This window comes from Hypanus sabinus, assembly GCF_030144855.1.
Source record: "Hypanus sabinus isolate sHypSab1 chromosome 24 unlocalized genomic scaffold, sHypSab1.hap1 SUPER_24_unloc_20, whole genome shotgun sequence".
Classification (NCBI taxonomy): domain Eukaryota; kingdom Metazoa; phylum Chordata; class Chondrichthyes; order Myliobatiformes; family Dasyatidae; genus Hypanus; species Hypanus sabinus.
Window position 1 is genome coordinate 101,326 of NW_026778934.1, and position 15,897 is coordinate 117,222.

Consider the following 15,897-nt stretch of genomic DNA (forward strand, 5'->3'; position numbering starts at 1 on the left):
TCCCTCCCTCCCTCTGTCTCCCTCTCTCTCTCTCCCCTCTCTCTCCCCTCTCCCTCTCTCTCTCTCTCTCTCTCTCTAACTCTCTCTCTCTCTCTCCTCTCTCTCTCTCTCTCTCTCTCTCTCTCTCTCTCTCTCTCTCTCTCTCTCTCTCTCTCTTTGAATCTCTCCGTCTCCCAGTCTCTACCTCCCTTTACCACTCGACTCTCTAGGAGCTGACGGCGGAGCAGAGATGAGTGCGTCTTGCTCCGAGCCGGTGCCAGTTCGGTGGGAAGGAAGGGCTGGATCCTGCCCTCTGTATCAGCAGGAGTGAGGACTGTTTTTCACCAACAACCAGTCCGAACGGCTTGCTTGCTTCCTGTCAGGGGAGGGAGGGAGGGAGGGACGGAGGGAGAGAGAGTGAGAGAGAGAGAGAGACAGAGAGAGAGATGGAGAGAGTGAGTCATAGAGAGACAGAGACAGAGAGAGAGAGAGAGAGAGACACAGAGAGAGAGAGAGAGAGTCATAGAGGGACAGACAACAGAGAGACAGAGAGAGAGAGTCATAGAGAGACAGACAGACAGACAGAGAGAGAGAGAGAGAGAGACAGAGACAGAGAGAGAGAGAGAGAGAGTCATAGAGGGACAGACAACAGAGAGACAGAGAGAGAGAGTCATAGAGAGACAGACAGAGAGAGAGAGAGAGAGACAAAGAGACAGAGAGAGTGAGAGTCATAGAGGGACAGAGAGACAGAGAGAGACCGTGACAGGGACAGAGAGATAGAGACAGAGAAACAGAGAGAGAGAGAGAGAGAGAGAGAGAGAGAGAGAGAGAGAGAGAGAGAGAGAGAGAGAGAGAGAGAGAGAGGGGGGGGGGAGAGACAGATGGGAGAGAGAGGGGAACAAGAGTAAGAGAGAGTTTGTATTTTTATTGCATTTTTATTTTTATTTCATCCCTCTGAAGTTTGGAACAGACTCCGACCTGCGTAATCAATCAGCTTCCTTCCTGAGGTTGGAGGGGAAATTCCGACGAGATCAGGAGCAGGATAGTTGACACTCACACCCGTCTACCTTAGTGTAGCATCAATTAGCACAGTGGGTAGAGCCACTGCCTCAGGGCTCTGGGAGAGATTTAATCCCAATCTCCGGTGTGTGTGTGCGCGCGCGCGCAGTCTCCTTATAACCCCACAGCTTTGTTGGGAAGCTTTCCCTCATTCACCATGCCCCTCCCAGTGTGTGGGTGAGGGGGAGAATCTGGTGGGGGGAGTAACAGGAAAAAAATGGGCTCAGTGTAAATGAGCAGTTACGAGTCGGCATGAACTCGATGGGCTGAAGGGCTTCTTACATTGCTGGGTGACTCTCAAATTCCCAGACTGCAGATCGACGGGATCTCTCCTGAATCCAAGGAGCACGCGGTACTTCACAAATCAACCAACTGATTCCAGTGGCATGGAAACCACAATGATCGGAGCTGATGGATTTGTTGCAGCCTTCATCCGCCTTCACAGCCGTTGAGGTCTCGGTCGGATTGTTCTTTGTCAGGGACCTCACCCTCGACCTCACTGCCATGGGTGACCCTATCAGGAGCATAGATCCAGACGGCATCGCTCTCGGGTTCTCAGGCCCACACAAGCTCCTCCATCACGACAAGGTGACAATCCACGGAGAAGGGAAAAGTGTACAGTCAACGTTCCATGGAATACAGTACAACAAAGAAAATCTCCTGTCATGCTGACCTCTTGCCCATCATTACAAGGCATTGCCCACGCTTGTCTTTATTGGCCAGGGCACCGAGTTCAGGGGTCGAGAAGTGCCGTTGCAGCTTTATAAAACTCTGGTTAGGCTGCATCGGGAGTATCGAGGTCAAATGTTTACTATCAGTCGTTGTTCGTGTAACTTTGGGTGGCTTAAATGTCTGGTCGAATGTCTGTAAATAAGTGGTTACTGTGCTTATTCATAATTAGTGTTTTCTGTCTCACTTACCAAACCAGTGAAGCTGCTTCCTCATAACAGCACGTGTCCAGTGCTTTTTAAACATTGTAATGGTGGGTACCATTACCAATCGTTCCGTAATCTTACAACTCATAAACACAACAACCTGACCGACGAAGACCAGCGTGCCAAACATCTTCTTCCCCTACTTTCTGCGTTCAAATGCTTTTAAAAAAAATTTTGTAAGTCTGCCCACCGCTACTACTTCCTCCATCAGCTTGTTCCATATACCCACAGCTCCCTCTATACTGCACGGGTGCACTGCTGCGCAGTAACCAAAATGCCCCCGCACACATAGCTTTTGTTGCAACGCAGCCAGAGTTTTGTTTCATTTACTGTTAATATAGTTTTGAAATTATGCTAATATAATTTTGATCTGTGCTGATATAATTGTGAATTAATTATGCACTAATGAATATAAACACTAACTTTCTAAACAATAATCGTGCCACAACCTTTACTTTGAAACATATTAGAGCCTCAATGTACTTACGTTGTCAGTGCTTCAAGTGACAACACTGTAACAAATTGCAACAATATACACAGAATGGAAGCCGGTAGCTCATCGTTAATAAACTGCCAGCCCACTGAACACCGATTCCATTTAAATTCAAAAGTTTAAGAAACATGAAGGATTTTCTTTGTTGTACTGTATTCCATGGAACGTTGACTGTACACTTTTCCCTTCTCCGTGGATTGTCACCTTGTCGCGGTGGAGAAGCTTGTGTGGTCCTGAGATCCCGAGAGCGATGCCGTCTGGATCTATGCTCCTGGTAGGGTCACCCACGGTGGTAAGGTCGAGGGTGAGGTCCCTGACAAAGAACAATCCAACCAAGACCTCAATGGCGGAACAGCCAATGAAGTTACTTTGAACTCAACGGCTGTGAAGGCGGATGAAGGCTGCAACAAATCTATCAGCTCCAATCATCGTGGCTTCCAGGCCATTGGAATCAGTTGGTTGATTTGTGAAGTATCGTGTGCTTCTTGGAGTGCAACGTCAAGTACGCGTTAAACAAATACACGCACGGGTGCCTTCGCTCTGTGGGCCACATCTATAGATCAAAGGAAACAGAACCATCATCCTCCACCTCGAGGGATAGCCACGACGACGACTTTTTTCCACCGACGCTGCCCGGCCTGCTGAGTTCCTCCAGCATTTTGTGTCTGTTGCTTGGATTTCCAGCATCTGCAGATTTCCTCTTGTTTGACGTTTAACAGTTTTCAGGCTATGTAAGAATTTCCTGCTCAGATCAATGGTTGGTCTGCTCAGTTGTAAAAAATAATTGGAGGGAACATTGCATTTGATCACCCTTTGGGTAAAGGAGTTGTCCTTCAGATCCCTTTCAAGTTTCTGCCCCCTCACCTTAAACTATTGCCCTGTAATTTTAGACTCCCCTACCCTGGGGGAAAAGACTGTGACCTTATCTATACCCTCTGTGGTTTAATAAACCTCTTAAGATGACAACCCTGTTGACCAGTGTTGTCACATTCAGGGACTATATGCATACACCCCTGGATTTCTCTGTTCTACAACACTCCACAGGGCTCTGCCATTCACTGTCTAAGTCCTACCCTGGGTTAACTTCCCAAAATACAAGACCCCATGCTCCTCCGAGTTAAACTGTATCTGCCATTCCTTGGCCCACTTCCCCAGTGATTTAGGTCCTGCTTTAATCCGCTCCAAGATCGATCTAACCTGTCCTTCCCACACAGCCCTCCAGTTTTCGATCATCTATATGCCTGTCTAAGAGTCTCTTAAACGTCCCAAATGTATCTGCCTCCACCACCTCCTCCTGGTAGTACATTCCATGCACCCCCCCACTGTGTGAAAAACCTACTCTGACACCACCCCCCCCCATACCTTCCTCCAATCACCTTCAAATTATGTCTTCTCATTTTAGCCATTTCTACCCTGGGAAAAAGACCCTGTCTGCCCAATCTATCTGTGCTTCTTCTCATCTTGTACGTCTCCATCAAGTCACCTCTCATCCTCCTTTGTTCCAAAGAAAAAAAGTCCTCACTCACTCGACCTATCCTCATAAAACATGCTCTCTAATCCCGGCAGCATCCTGGTAAATCTCCTCTGCACCCTCTCTAAAGCTCCCACATCTCTCCGGTAAGGAGGCGTCCAGAACTGAGCACAATGCTCCCAGTATGGTCCACCCGGTGTTTTACAGAGGTGCAACTTTTTTATTAGCAGTCCTTGCGTATTGACAAAACTATTCCACGTTAATCCTTTTCCTTTCTCATTACCAGTAATTCCTTCGTTCCTGGGTTTGGGATCTCTCCGTTAGTTGCTCCCTCTCTCTTGGGGGTTGTGGTGGGGATAAGCTCCCACTACCTATTGAATGCTCCCAGTGGCGTGCGTCATAAATAGCCTCTGACAACCAAGTCCAGCTCCTGGCCTTCAAGTGTGGCTTAGCTACTGACATTTCTACCAACAGAAGGGGCAAAAACGGGTTACTTGCGCCTTAAAACCAGATGGGGCCCGTCAGCCATAGTTGGCAGCCTATCTAGGAAGAGGAAAGCTCTGATCTCAAACCTCCGCTGCCTTGCGGCCATGTCCACTCACGGAAAAGGCTTCGGGAGGAAACCCCGAGGGAAAACCCGGAGCTGGGGTCCCGAAGTTGAGTTCAACACTGACTGGAAACTCCTGCGACGCCACTGTATCGGTCTCTGGCAACCTTTCGGATTTTTCAGTTGCGTGGAGAGGGGGAGCCCGCTACACAGGCAACAGCTTGCTCTCCGTATCCAACTGCCCTGGCTCGCGTATCACGTAGACAGCTGGGACGCAACACTCATGTTCGGCTCCGACCAGCAGGGGGCGTCAGGGAGTAGGTAGGTAGAAAATTGTGGGCTGAAGGGCCTGTACCTTGCTGTCATGTTTTACGTTCTGAATTAAGCCAAGAAACCAGAAGAAAGCATTCTGCCCTGATCTAGCTTAATAGCTTAAATTACAGTTTCCTTTACTCAGCCGTTTCTACCAACCTTAAAGGGTCTCAGCATCAGAAACATTTAGTGCCTCTCACTACATTTCTCCAATCTACACTATTGTGATTTTTGTTTATTGTGTCGGGTAAGTTATGGTAATTTATGTGTAATTTATGTTAATGCATGTAATTATGTTTATCATGTTTGCAAACACCCTGAAGCTCCGCGAGAAAAAAAGCGCAATTTCCACAGCATTTATACTGCGGGTATGCACGTGATGTATGAAAGTTTGTGGAGAATATCGTATGTCGCTGAAGACTCCGGCAAGTTTCGACAGGTGTACTGTGGAGAGCATTTTGACCGGGCGCACCACCATCTGCTACGGAGGGGTCCAGCGGACAGAATGGGGAAAAACCTACCGGGAGTCGTCAGCTCGGCCAGTTCCGTCACAGGCGCCAGCCTCCCCAGCATCCAGCAAAACTCGATGCTTCAAAAAGGTGGCTTCCATCACTAAGGGCCCCCACCACCCAGGATGTGCCCTCTCCTCATTGCTTCCATCAGACAGGGGGTACAGGAGCCTGAAGACACACACTCAACGATTCAGGAACACCATCAGAAATCTGAATGGGCATTAAACCCATGAACACTACCTCACTAATCTTCTTGCTCTCTTTATTTATTCCACGACGTAATTAATTCCCCCTTTTCCAACCATGACCACCTTCTCTCCCTGCTCCCTTCCCACTCTCAGTCCCAGATCAGAATCAGGTTTATCGTCACTCACATACGTCCTGAAATTTGGTTTTTTCTGTGCGTGGAGTGGCGGTCGGACAGGGCAACACATACAATTACTACAGACCCGTGCAAAGGTCTTGGGCGCCCCAGCTATGCGCACGCGCCTAAGACTTTTGCGCAGCGGAGATTTCTCTCTACGCCATTCCCCGTGAGTGCTCTCACTGCATTTTTGTACTGCCTTCCCCGAGAGTTGGGACCGTTCCAGGATCTGGGGAATTCAGCAAGAAGGCCGTTAATGCATTCATCTCTCTGCGGGCCAGCTCATCAAAGCCTGCTGGGACCTGGTATTGGAGAGAACCACTACCTTTTAGCAGCTGAATGCTCCTCATTAGAAGCTAGCTTCCTCTGTCACTGAAATAATGTACTCGCAGCAACAATTTTAGCTCCTCGGCGTATTTTGTCATCCTGTCAACAATCTTCACTTTTTAGCTCATTGCAGGGGCTCGTACTTCCTGCCCGTTATGCTGCTGGCGTTGAGCGCAGCCGCGAAGGCCCTCCAGCTCTGTCTGCACTTGGCCCACCGTCCCACACAACTCCGTTGCTGTTTCGGTAACAGTCAGAGCTGTTATCCGCAAGCCGAACCCGGAGGACCGGCGGGCCGCTCTTCGTCTGGCGTCTGCCCTTTGACCTGTTTGGCATGGGTGACCCCACCGACAGCCAAGGCCCTGACTCCAGCCAGCATAGCTCTCTAGGTCACTGAGGCACGCACGCCTCCAAACCCTACAACAAGGTTGGGCTCCTCTAGGAGGGGTAGATTAATTAGTCATTGTAAGTTGTCCTGTGATTAGGCTGGTGTTAAATAGGTGGGTTGCTGGACAAAGTAGCTTTTTTGGGCCAGAGAGGCTTATTCAGCACTGCATCCTTAATAAAATGCATCAGATATTTTTTATGGCTTCTAATCTTGAAGTTAGTTTATTTTGGTCTTTTTAATTGCCTGTACGCAGCTGGTGTCATAGTGGCATCAGCGCTGGACTTTGGGGCGAGAGGTCCCGAGTTCGAGTCCGGCCGGCTCCCTTGCACGCTCTCCAGCCGTGCCTGGGTTGAGTGTCGAGCCAGCAACTCGACCTCGTAAAAAAACCTGGTGATGGGCTCCACCAGATTAAGACGCACCTCCACCAGGAGTTAAGGGTATACACACACACACACATACACACGCACATATACACTCACTCACACACACACACACACTCACACACACACACATACACACACACACACACACATATACACACACACACTCACACACATACACACACTCACACACACACACTCACACACACACACATACACACACTCACACACATACACTCACACACACACTCACACACGTACACACACACACTCACACACACACATTCTCACACACACACATTCTCTCTCACACACACACACACTCACACACATACACACACACATACACACACACTCAGACACACACTCACACACACTCTCACACACACACTCACACACACACATTCTCTCTCTCACACACACTCACACACACACTCTCACACACACACACTCACACACACACATTCTCTCTCTCACACACACACACACACACTCACACACACATACACACACACTTACACACACATACACACACACATACACACACACACTCACATTCACACACACACACTCACACACACACGCCCGCTCGTTCATGCAAATATCTAATCGGCCAATCATGTGGCAGCAATTCAATGCATAAACACGCAGACAAGATCAAGAGGTTCAGTTGTTGTTCAAACCAAACATCAGAAGGGGAAGAAATGTGATGGTAGTGGCTTTGGGTGTGGAATGATTGTTGGTGCCAGATGGGGTGGTTTGAGTACTACAGAAACTGCGGATCTCCTGGGATTTTCACACACAACAGTATCCAGAGTTTATGGAGAATGGTACAAAAAATAAAAACAAAAAAAAATGCCCAGTGAATGGCAGTTCTGTGAAAATGCCTCGTTAATCAGAGGCCAGAGAAGAATGGCCAGACTGATTGAAGCTTTCGGGAAGGCAGTGGCAACTCAGATTACATCCATGTTCAAAGTTCAAAGTACGTACTGTGTATGTTAACACACACCACCTGGAGATTCATTTTATTGCAGGCATACTCAATAAATCAGTACCAACTTGGGCATTCAACCAGAGTGCAAATGACAATAAGCTGTAAATAAAAAAATAATAATAGATAAATCAGCAATAAATATCGAGAACATGAGATGAAGAGTTCATGAAAATGATTCAATAGATTGTGGGAACATTTCAGTGATGGGGTGAGTGAAGTTACCCCTTTTGGTTCAAGAGCCTGATGGTTGAGGGGTAATAACTGTTCCTGAACCTGGTGAAGCCAGAAGCCTGAGGCTCCTGTACCTTCTTCCTGATGGCAGCAGTGAGAAGAGAGCATGGCCTGGGTGGGGGGAGGGGTGTGATCCCTGGGGGTGGATTACGGATACAGTTTTCTGAAGCAGTGTTTACTGTAGAATGGTGGGAGGGAGGGCTTTACCCGTGATGGACTGGGCCTTATCCATTACTCTTCGTAAGGTTTCCCATTCAAGGGCATTGGTGTTTCCACACCAGGCCGTGATACAGCCGGTTAATATACTCTCCACCACACATCTATAGAATTTTGTCAACGTTTTAGATGTCATGCCGAATATTTGCAAACTCCTGAGGAAGTAGAGGCGCTGCCGTGCTTTCTTCGTAATTGTACTTACGTGCTGAGTCCAGGACAGGTTCTACAAAGTAATAACACCACAGAATTTAAAATTGCTGACCATCCCCACCTCTGGTCCTCCAATGGGTACTGGCTCATGGATCTCCAGTTCCCTCCTCCTGAAGCCAATAACCAACTCTTTGGTCTTGCTGACAAGGTTGACATTGTGGCATCAGATTTTCAGTCTCCCTCCTACATGCTGCTTCATCACCACCTTCGATTCGGCCAACGAAAGTGGTGTCATCAGCAAGTTCAAAAAGAGCATTGCAGCTCTGCCTAGCCACACTAGCGCGGGGGGCTAAGCACACAGTCTTGTGCTGCTCCTGGGCTGATGGAGACTGTGGAGGGGATGTTGTTGCCAATCTGAACTGTCTAAGGTCTGCAACTGAGGAAATCAGCAGGTCAGGCAGCATCTATGGAAAGGAATAAAGGTTCAACGTTTTGGGTGGAGACCCAGTCCTGATGAAGGGTACTGGCCCAAAATATCGACTATTTATTCATTTCCGTAGATGTTGCCTGACCTGCTGAGTTCCTGCAGCATTTTACATGATTATTGGTTTGTAGTTGTAACTATCTGTCCATCTATGTCAATCTATCCGTCCATCTATCTATCTATTTATCTATGTACGTCTATCTACCTGTCTGTCTATTTATTTATCTATATATCTATCTGTCTGTCTATAACCATATAACAATTACAGCACAGAAACTGGCCGTCTCGGCCCTTTTCTGTCCATATACCTACCCACCTGTCCAATTTTTTTTTACATGACAATATCGAACCTGCCTCTACCACTTCTACTGGAAACTCATTCCACACAGCTACCACTCTCTGAGTAAAGAAGTTCCCCCCCCCCCATGTTACCCCTAAACTTTTGCCCTTTAACTCTCAACTCATGTCCTCTTGTTTGAATCTCCCCTACTCTCAATGAAAAAAAGCCTATCCACATCAACTCTATCTATCCCCCTCATAATTTTAAATACCTCTATCAAGTTCCCCCTCAACCTTCTACTCTCCAAAGAATAAAGACCTAACTTGTTCAACCTTTCTCTGTAACTTAGGTGCTGAAACCCGGGTAATGTTCTAGTAAATCTCCTCTGTACTCTCTCTATTTTGTTGACATCTTTCCTATAATCCGGTGACCAGAACTGTACACAATAATCCAAATTTGGCCTCACCAATGCCTTGTACAATTTTAACATTATATCCCAACTCCTATACTCAGTGCTCTGATTTATAAAGGCCAGCATACCAAAAGCTTTCTTCACCACCCTATCCACATGAGATTCCACCTTCAGGGAACTATGCACCATTATTCTGAGATCACTCTGTTCTACTGCATTCCTCAATGCCCTACCTATTTGTCTATCTGTCTATCTATCTGCCTGTCTACTTATCTGTCCATCTGTCTGTCTGTCTATCTGTCACTCTACCTATCTTCTACCTGTATCTGTCTACCTTGCAGAACATGCCATCCGGCCCATCGAGTCATGCTGCCCCAGCAACACCCCCCCCCCCCCGATTTAATGGAATCACGGGACAATTTACAATGACCAATTGATCTACTGACTGGTATGTCTTCGGACTGCGGGAGGAAACCAGAGCACCCGGAGGAAACCCACGCGATCACGCGGAGAGCGTGCAAACTCCGTACAGGCAGCAGTGGGAATTGAACCCGGGCCTCAGGTACTGTAAGCACAGCACTGCTGAGCCGCCCCCCCCAGAGTGCCCGCCATTCCCAATGCAGCAAAGCAGGTCACTGGCTTCACAATTCACTGCCAAGGAGGGACTGGCAAATGCAGAGGAGGGGGAGAGTGTTTTATGATCAACTCCTTGCGGTGTCCAAACGGGGCGGATCTGCCCCAGCCCTGCTCACCGGACCTGGAACATCCCACGATCAAGGGTTGTCCGCTTTTCTAGCCGCGGGAGACAGAACCATAGGACATCACGGCACAGAAACAGGCCTTTTGGCCCTTCTTGGCCGTACCGAACCATTTTTCTGCCCAGTCCCACTGACCTACACCTGGCCCATATTCCTCCATACACCTCTCATCCATGTACCCGTCCAAGCTTTTTTAAATGTTAAAAGTGAGGCCGAATTTACCTCTTAATCTGGCAGCTCATTCCACACTCCCACCACTCTCTGTGTGAAGAAGCCCCCTGAATGTTCCCTTTAAACTTTTTCCCCTTCACCCTTAACCCATGTCCTCTGGTTTTTTTCTCCCCTCACCTCAGTGGAAAAAGCCTGCTTGCATTCACTCTATCTATACCCGTCATAATTTTATATAACTCTATCAAATCTCCCCTCATTCTTCTACGCTCCAGGGAATAAAGTCCTAACCTATTCAACCTTTCCCTGTAACTCAGTTTCTCAAGTCCCAGAAACATCCTTGTAAACCTTCTCTGCACTCTGTCAACCTTATTAATATCCTTCCTGCACACAATACTCCAAATTGGGCTCACCAATGCCTTATACAACCTGAAGTCAATGATGATTTCAGGCATCGTCTCGGTAGCCCACCTCAGGCCAATGTCAAACAGACTCTAGACAAACTGAGGGATGCAATCAACAGGCAGGAAACAACCTGATACCTTCCCCATCATTTTGGGGGGATTTGAACTAGGCCAGCCTGTAAAAGTCTCTGAATAATTATCACCAACATATCACTCGTTCAATCAGAGGAGCTACAGGCAGACAGACAGACACACTTTACTGATCCCGAGGGAAACTGGGTTTCGTTACAGCCGCACCAACCAAGAACAGTGAAGAAATATAGCAATATAAAACCATAAATAATTAAATAATAATAAGTAAATTATTATTAACACACTGGACCACTGAGACACCACCGTCAAGAATGCTTACTGTGCTACCCCGGGTCCACTCTTCAGAAAGTCTGATCCTCGGCTCTACTACTGCTCCCTGAGTGGCAGCCGAGACCGAAGTCTGCGGGCCAGCAGTGAGGACCGAGAAGGTTTGGACGAGGGAAGCACGGGGCGCTCTGAACCGCTGCACTGGACTGCGTTCGGGGATTCATCTTTGGGTCTGAATGAGTGTGCTGCAGCTGTTACCCACTTCATTAAAACCTGTGAGCCTGCCCAAATCAAATGCCACAGACGAGGCAGGAGGGTGGTGGTCTGCTGAGGGGAACGTCTTGTGGCACTGAAGTCTGGTACGTTTACCCAGGGCTATCTCAAGATCAAAAGGACGATTCTGTATGAGGTTGGAGGCGGAAATGGGGCCACACAGCTCTGGCAGGGTTTGCGGACCGTTACTTCGCACAAAGCAAAGCCCAGTGTCGTGAGTGGCACGCACAAAATGCTGGAGGAACTCGGCAGACCGGGCAGCATCCGTGGAAAAGAGTAAACGGTCGGCGTTTCGGACAAAAACCCCTCAGGTGGATTCATCATCTTGCGCCCTGCTGAAGGGTCTCGGCCTGAAACGCCGACTGTACTCTTTTCCATCGACGCTGCCCGGCCTGCTGAGACCCTCCAGCATTTTGTGTGTGTTGCTTGGATTTCCAGCATCTGTAGATTTTCCCTTGTTCGTGATCGTGAATGACAGTGATGCTTCACTACCAGATGAGCTCAACGCCTTTTATACTTGCTTTAGAACACAGAGAGCCTACAACGCAATGCAGGCCCTTCGGCCCACAAAGCTGTGCCGAACATGTTCCTGCTTTAGAACTACCTAGGGTTACCTATAGCCCTCTATCTTTCTAAGCTCCATGTATCCATCCAGGAGTCTCTTAAAAGACCATATCGTTTCCACCTCCACCACCACTGCCGGCAGCCCATTCCACACACTCACCACTCCCTCCGTAAAAGTCTTACCCCTGACATCTCCTCCGTACCTACTCCCAAGCACCTTAAAACTGTGCCCTCTTGTGGCAGCAGTTTCAGCCCTGGGAAAAAGCCTCTGACTATCCACACGATCAATGCCTCTCATCATCTTGTACACCTCTATCAGGTCACCTCTCATTCTCATTCTTGAAAGGGAGAATCTGATGAGGATCCCTTGTGGCACCCGGTGACACTGTGATCTCTGTCTCAGAGGTCAGCGTCTTTAGAGATGGTGAACCCTCGCAAGGCGACGGGCCCCGATGGAGTACCTGGTAAGGCTCTGAAAACCTGTGCCAACCAACCAGCTGGAGCGTTCAAAGACATTGTCAATCTCTCACTGCACTCTCGGAAGTTCCCACCTGCTTCAAAAGGGCAACAATTATATTATACCAGTGCCCAAGAAGAGCAGTGTGAGCTACCTCAATGACTATCGTCCAGTAGCACTCACGCCTTTGGTGATGAAATGTTTTGAGAGATTAGTCGTGGCTGGAGTCAACTCCTACCTCCACAAGGACCTGGACCCACTGCAATTGCCTATCACCATAATAGGTCTACAGTGGATCCTCTCTTCACCTGGATGATACAAATCCCTACGTCAGGATGCTGTTCATTGACAACTGCCCAGTTTTAACATAATCACTCCCACAAGTCTCATCAAAAAGCTCCAGAACCTGGGCCTCTGCAGCTGGATCCTCACCGGAAGACCACGATCTGTGCGGATTGGGATCACTGATCGTCAACACTGGCGCCCACTGCTCTACTCTCTCCACACCCGTGACTGTGTGGCCAGGGGTGCCATCTACACATCTGCTGATGACACAATGGTTGTTGGCAGAACCTCAGATGGTGATGAGAATGTGTACAAGAGCGAGGTAGACCAGCTAGTGGAGTGGTGTCGCAGCAACGACCTCTCACTCAATGTCAGCAGGACCAAAATACTGATTGTGGACTTCAGAAAGGGTGAGACGAGGGAACACACACCAACCCTCATCAAGGGATCAAAAGTGGAGAGAGTGAGTAGTTTCAAGTTCTTGAGTGTCAATGTCTCTGAAGATCTGTCCTGGGCCCAACATATCTGTACTTCAACCTCTAAACTACTTTTGTAAAATAAAAATTCCAAAGCAGGCACACACATACACACACACACACACACACACACACACACACACACAGACACACACACACACACACACACACACACAGACACACACACACACTCTCACTCACACACACACCCACTCACTCACTAACACACTCACTCCCACACACCCACACACTCACTCACACACACACACACACACACACACACACACACACTCTCTCACTCACTCACACACACACACTTTCTCACTCACTCACACACACACACACACACACACACACACACACACTCTCACTCACTCACACACACACCCACTCACTCACTTACACACACACTCTCACTCACACACACAGACACACCCACTCACTCACTCACTCACACACACACACACACACACTCTCACTCACACACACACACACTCACACTCACACACACACACACACTCTCACTCACACACACACACTCACACTCACACACACACACACACTCTCACTCACACACACACACACACTCACACTCACACACACACTCACACTCACACACACACTCTCACTCACACACACAGACACACCCACTCACTCACTCACTCACACTCTCACTCTCACACACACCCACTCAGTCACTCACTCACACACACACTGACACACACACACACACACACACACACACACACACACACACACACACACACATACAATGGCATCTGTCTGTCTCAAAGGACAATGGAGAGAATTTTGCACTGGAGAGACCTCTCCAGGGCACAGGCCTGGGCAGAAGGTATGGAGATCCTGAGATGCCCCTCTCGGCCTCACCAGTGTGGTCCAAAGGAAAGCTGATGAAGCAATACGTCTGGCACCGGCTCGGCTGCAGGAGCTGCCGGGAGGATGTTCAATGACGTCCACTGGGGCCGCACTCCGGATCTGCCGTCTGGGTTTGCCCCCGTAGCCTTCGTCTCTCCTACTTACCCGTAGTTGGGGATCTGGGTCACGAGCACGCCGGTGGGCCCGTGCGCTACGTGTGCAGGGGCCGGACCGCCTCCCCGCTTGAGTCCGAGAGGAGTTCAGTTTCCGTGTGTGGCCGGCGAGGAGGCGCGACACACAAACAGACACACGGGGCACACGCGTGCAGATACACACCCACACACACAGACAGACAGAGACACACACAGATCGAGGTCAACTTTGTTCACCATAAATATAGATGTACATGAGGAATTTGCTGCTGTTTGTTGGTCAGGAGACGACATGCAAAAGAGAATAACAACATTCAACAAAGGATAACAGATTACATAAAAATAATTCAGAGGTTCAAGTACGGATATGAAATAAAATGTGCATAAGTACATTAATACCAGCATTTGTAAACAGCATTTGTGTGTAAACACAGAGGTAGACACACACACAGACACATACAAACACATACATACATACATAAACACAGAGAAACAGATAGACACACACGCGCGTCACTTTATTAGATACACCTGTACATCTGCTTAGTAGTGCAAATATCTAATCAGCCAATCACGTGGAGCAACTCCATGCATGAGAGCACGCAGACATGGTCAAGAGGTTCAGCTGTTGTTCAGACTGAACATCCGAATGGGAGAAGGAATGTGATCGAAGTGACTTTGACCGTGGAATGATAGCCGGTGCCAGACGCGGTGCTGATCTGGGATTTTCATGCACAATGGTCTCTAGGCTTTACAGAGAATGGTGTGAAAAACAAAAGACATCCCAGTGAGCGGCAGTTCTGTGGGGGAAAACGCCTCGTTAATGAGGGAGGTCGGAGGAGAACGGCCAGACCAGTTCAAGCTGACAGGAAGGAGACAGTAACTCAAATGACCGCACGTTACAACAGCGGTGTGCAGAGGGGCATCTCTGAACACACAACACATGAAACTTTGAAGTGGACGGGCTCCAGCAGCAGAAGATCACGAAAATAAACTCAGTGTGTACAGACAGAGAAGCACACAGACATATATGCACATACATGTAGTCACAGACAAAATCAGACACACACACACACTCTCTCTCTCAGAATCCTATATATTATCACTGCCTTGTTTGAGTCGATCTGTGGCTGCAGTACATAAAATTACAAAAGTAAATAAATGAATAGTGTAAACACAACAGGATAATGACGCTGTCTTCGTGGGCCGTTCAGAAATCGGATGGCGGAGGGGAAGAAGCGGATCCTGAGGCTCCTGCACCTCCGTCCCGATTGGTTCTAATGAGGAGGGCCCGCCCCGGATGGCGAGGGCCCTCAGTGATGGCTGCTGAGGAACGGTGCTTTGAAGACGTCCTCGATGGCGGGTAGGGTTACGCCTGTGATTGTGCTGGCCGAGTCTCCAACCCTGGACAGCCTCTTGCGGTCCTGTGCAGCGACCACGCCCCTCCCTCGCACCAGGCCGCGATGCGCCATGCAGTGAGAGGGAGCACGACGCTGAGGGAAGCGCAGTGAGGAGAGAGCGCCCCGTGGTGGATCATCCTGATCTGCCACATAATTCAACAGGGAGCAGGGAAGATTCTCCTGGGCAGAGTGT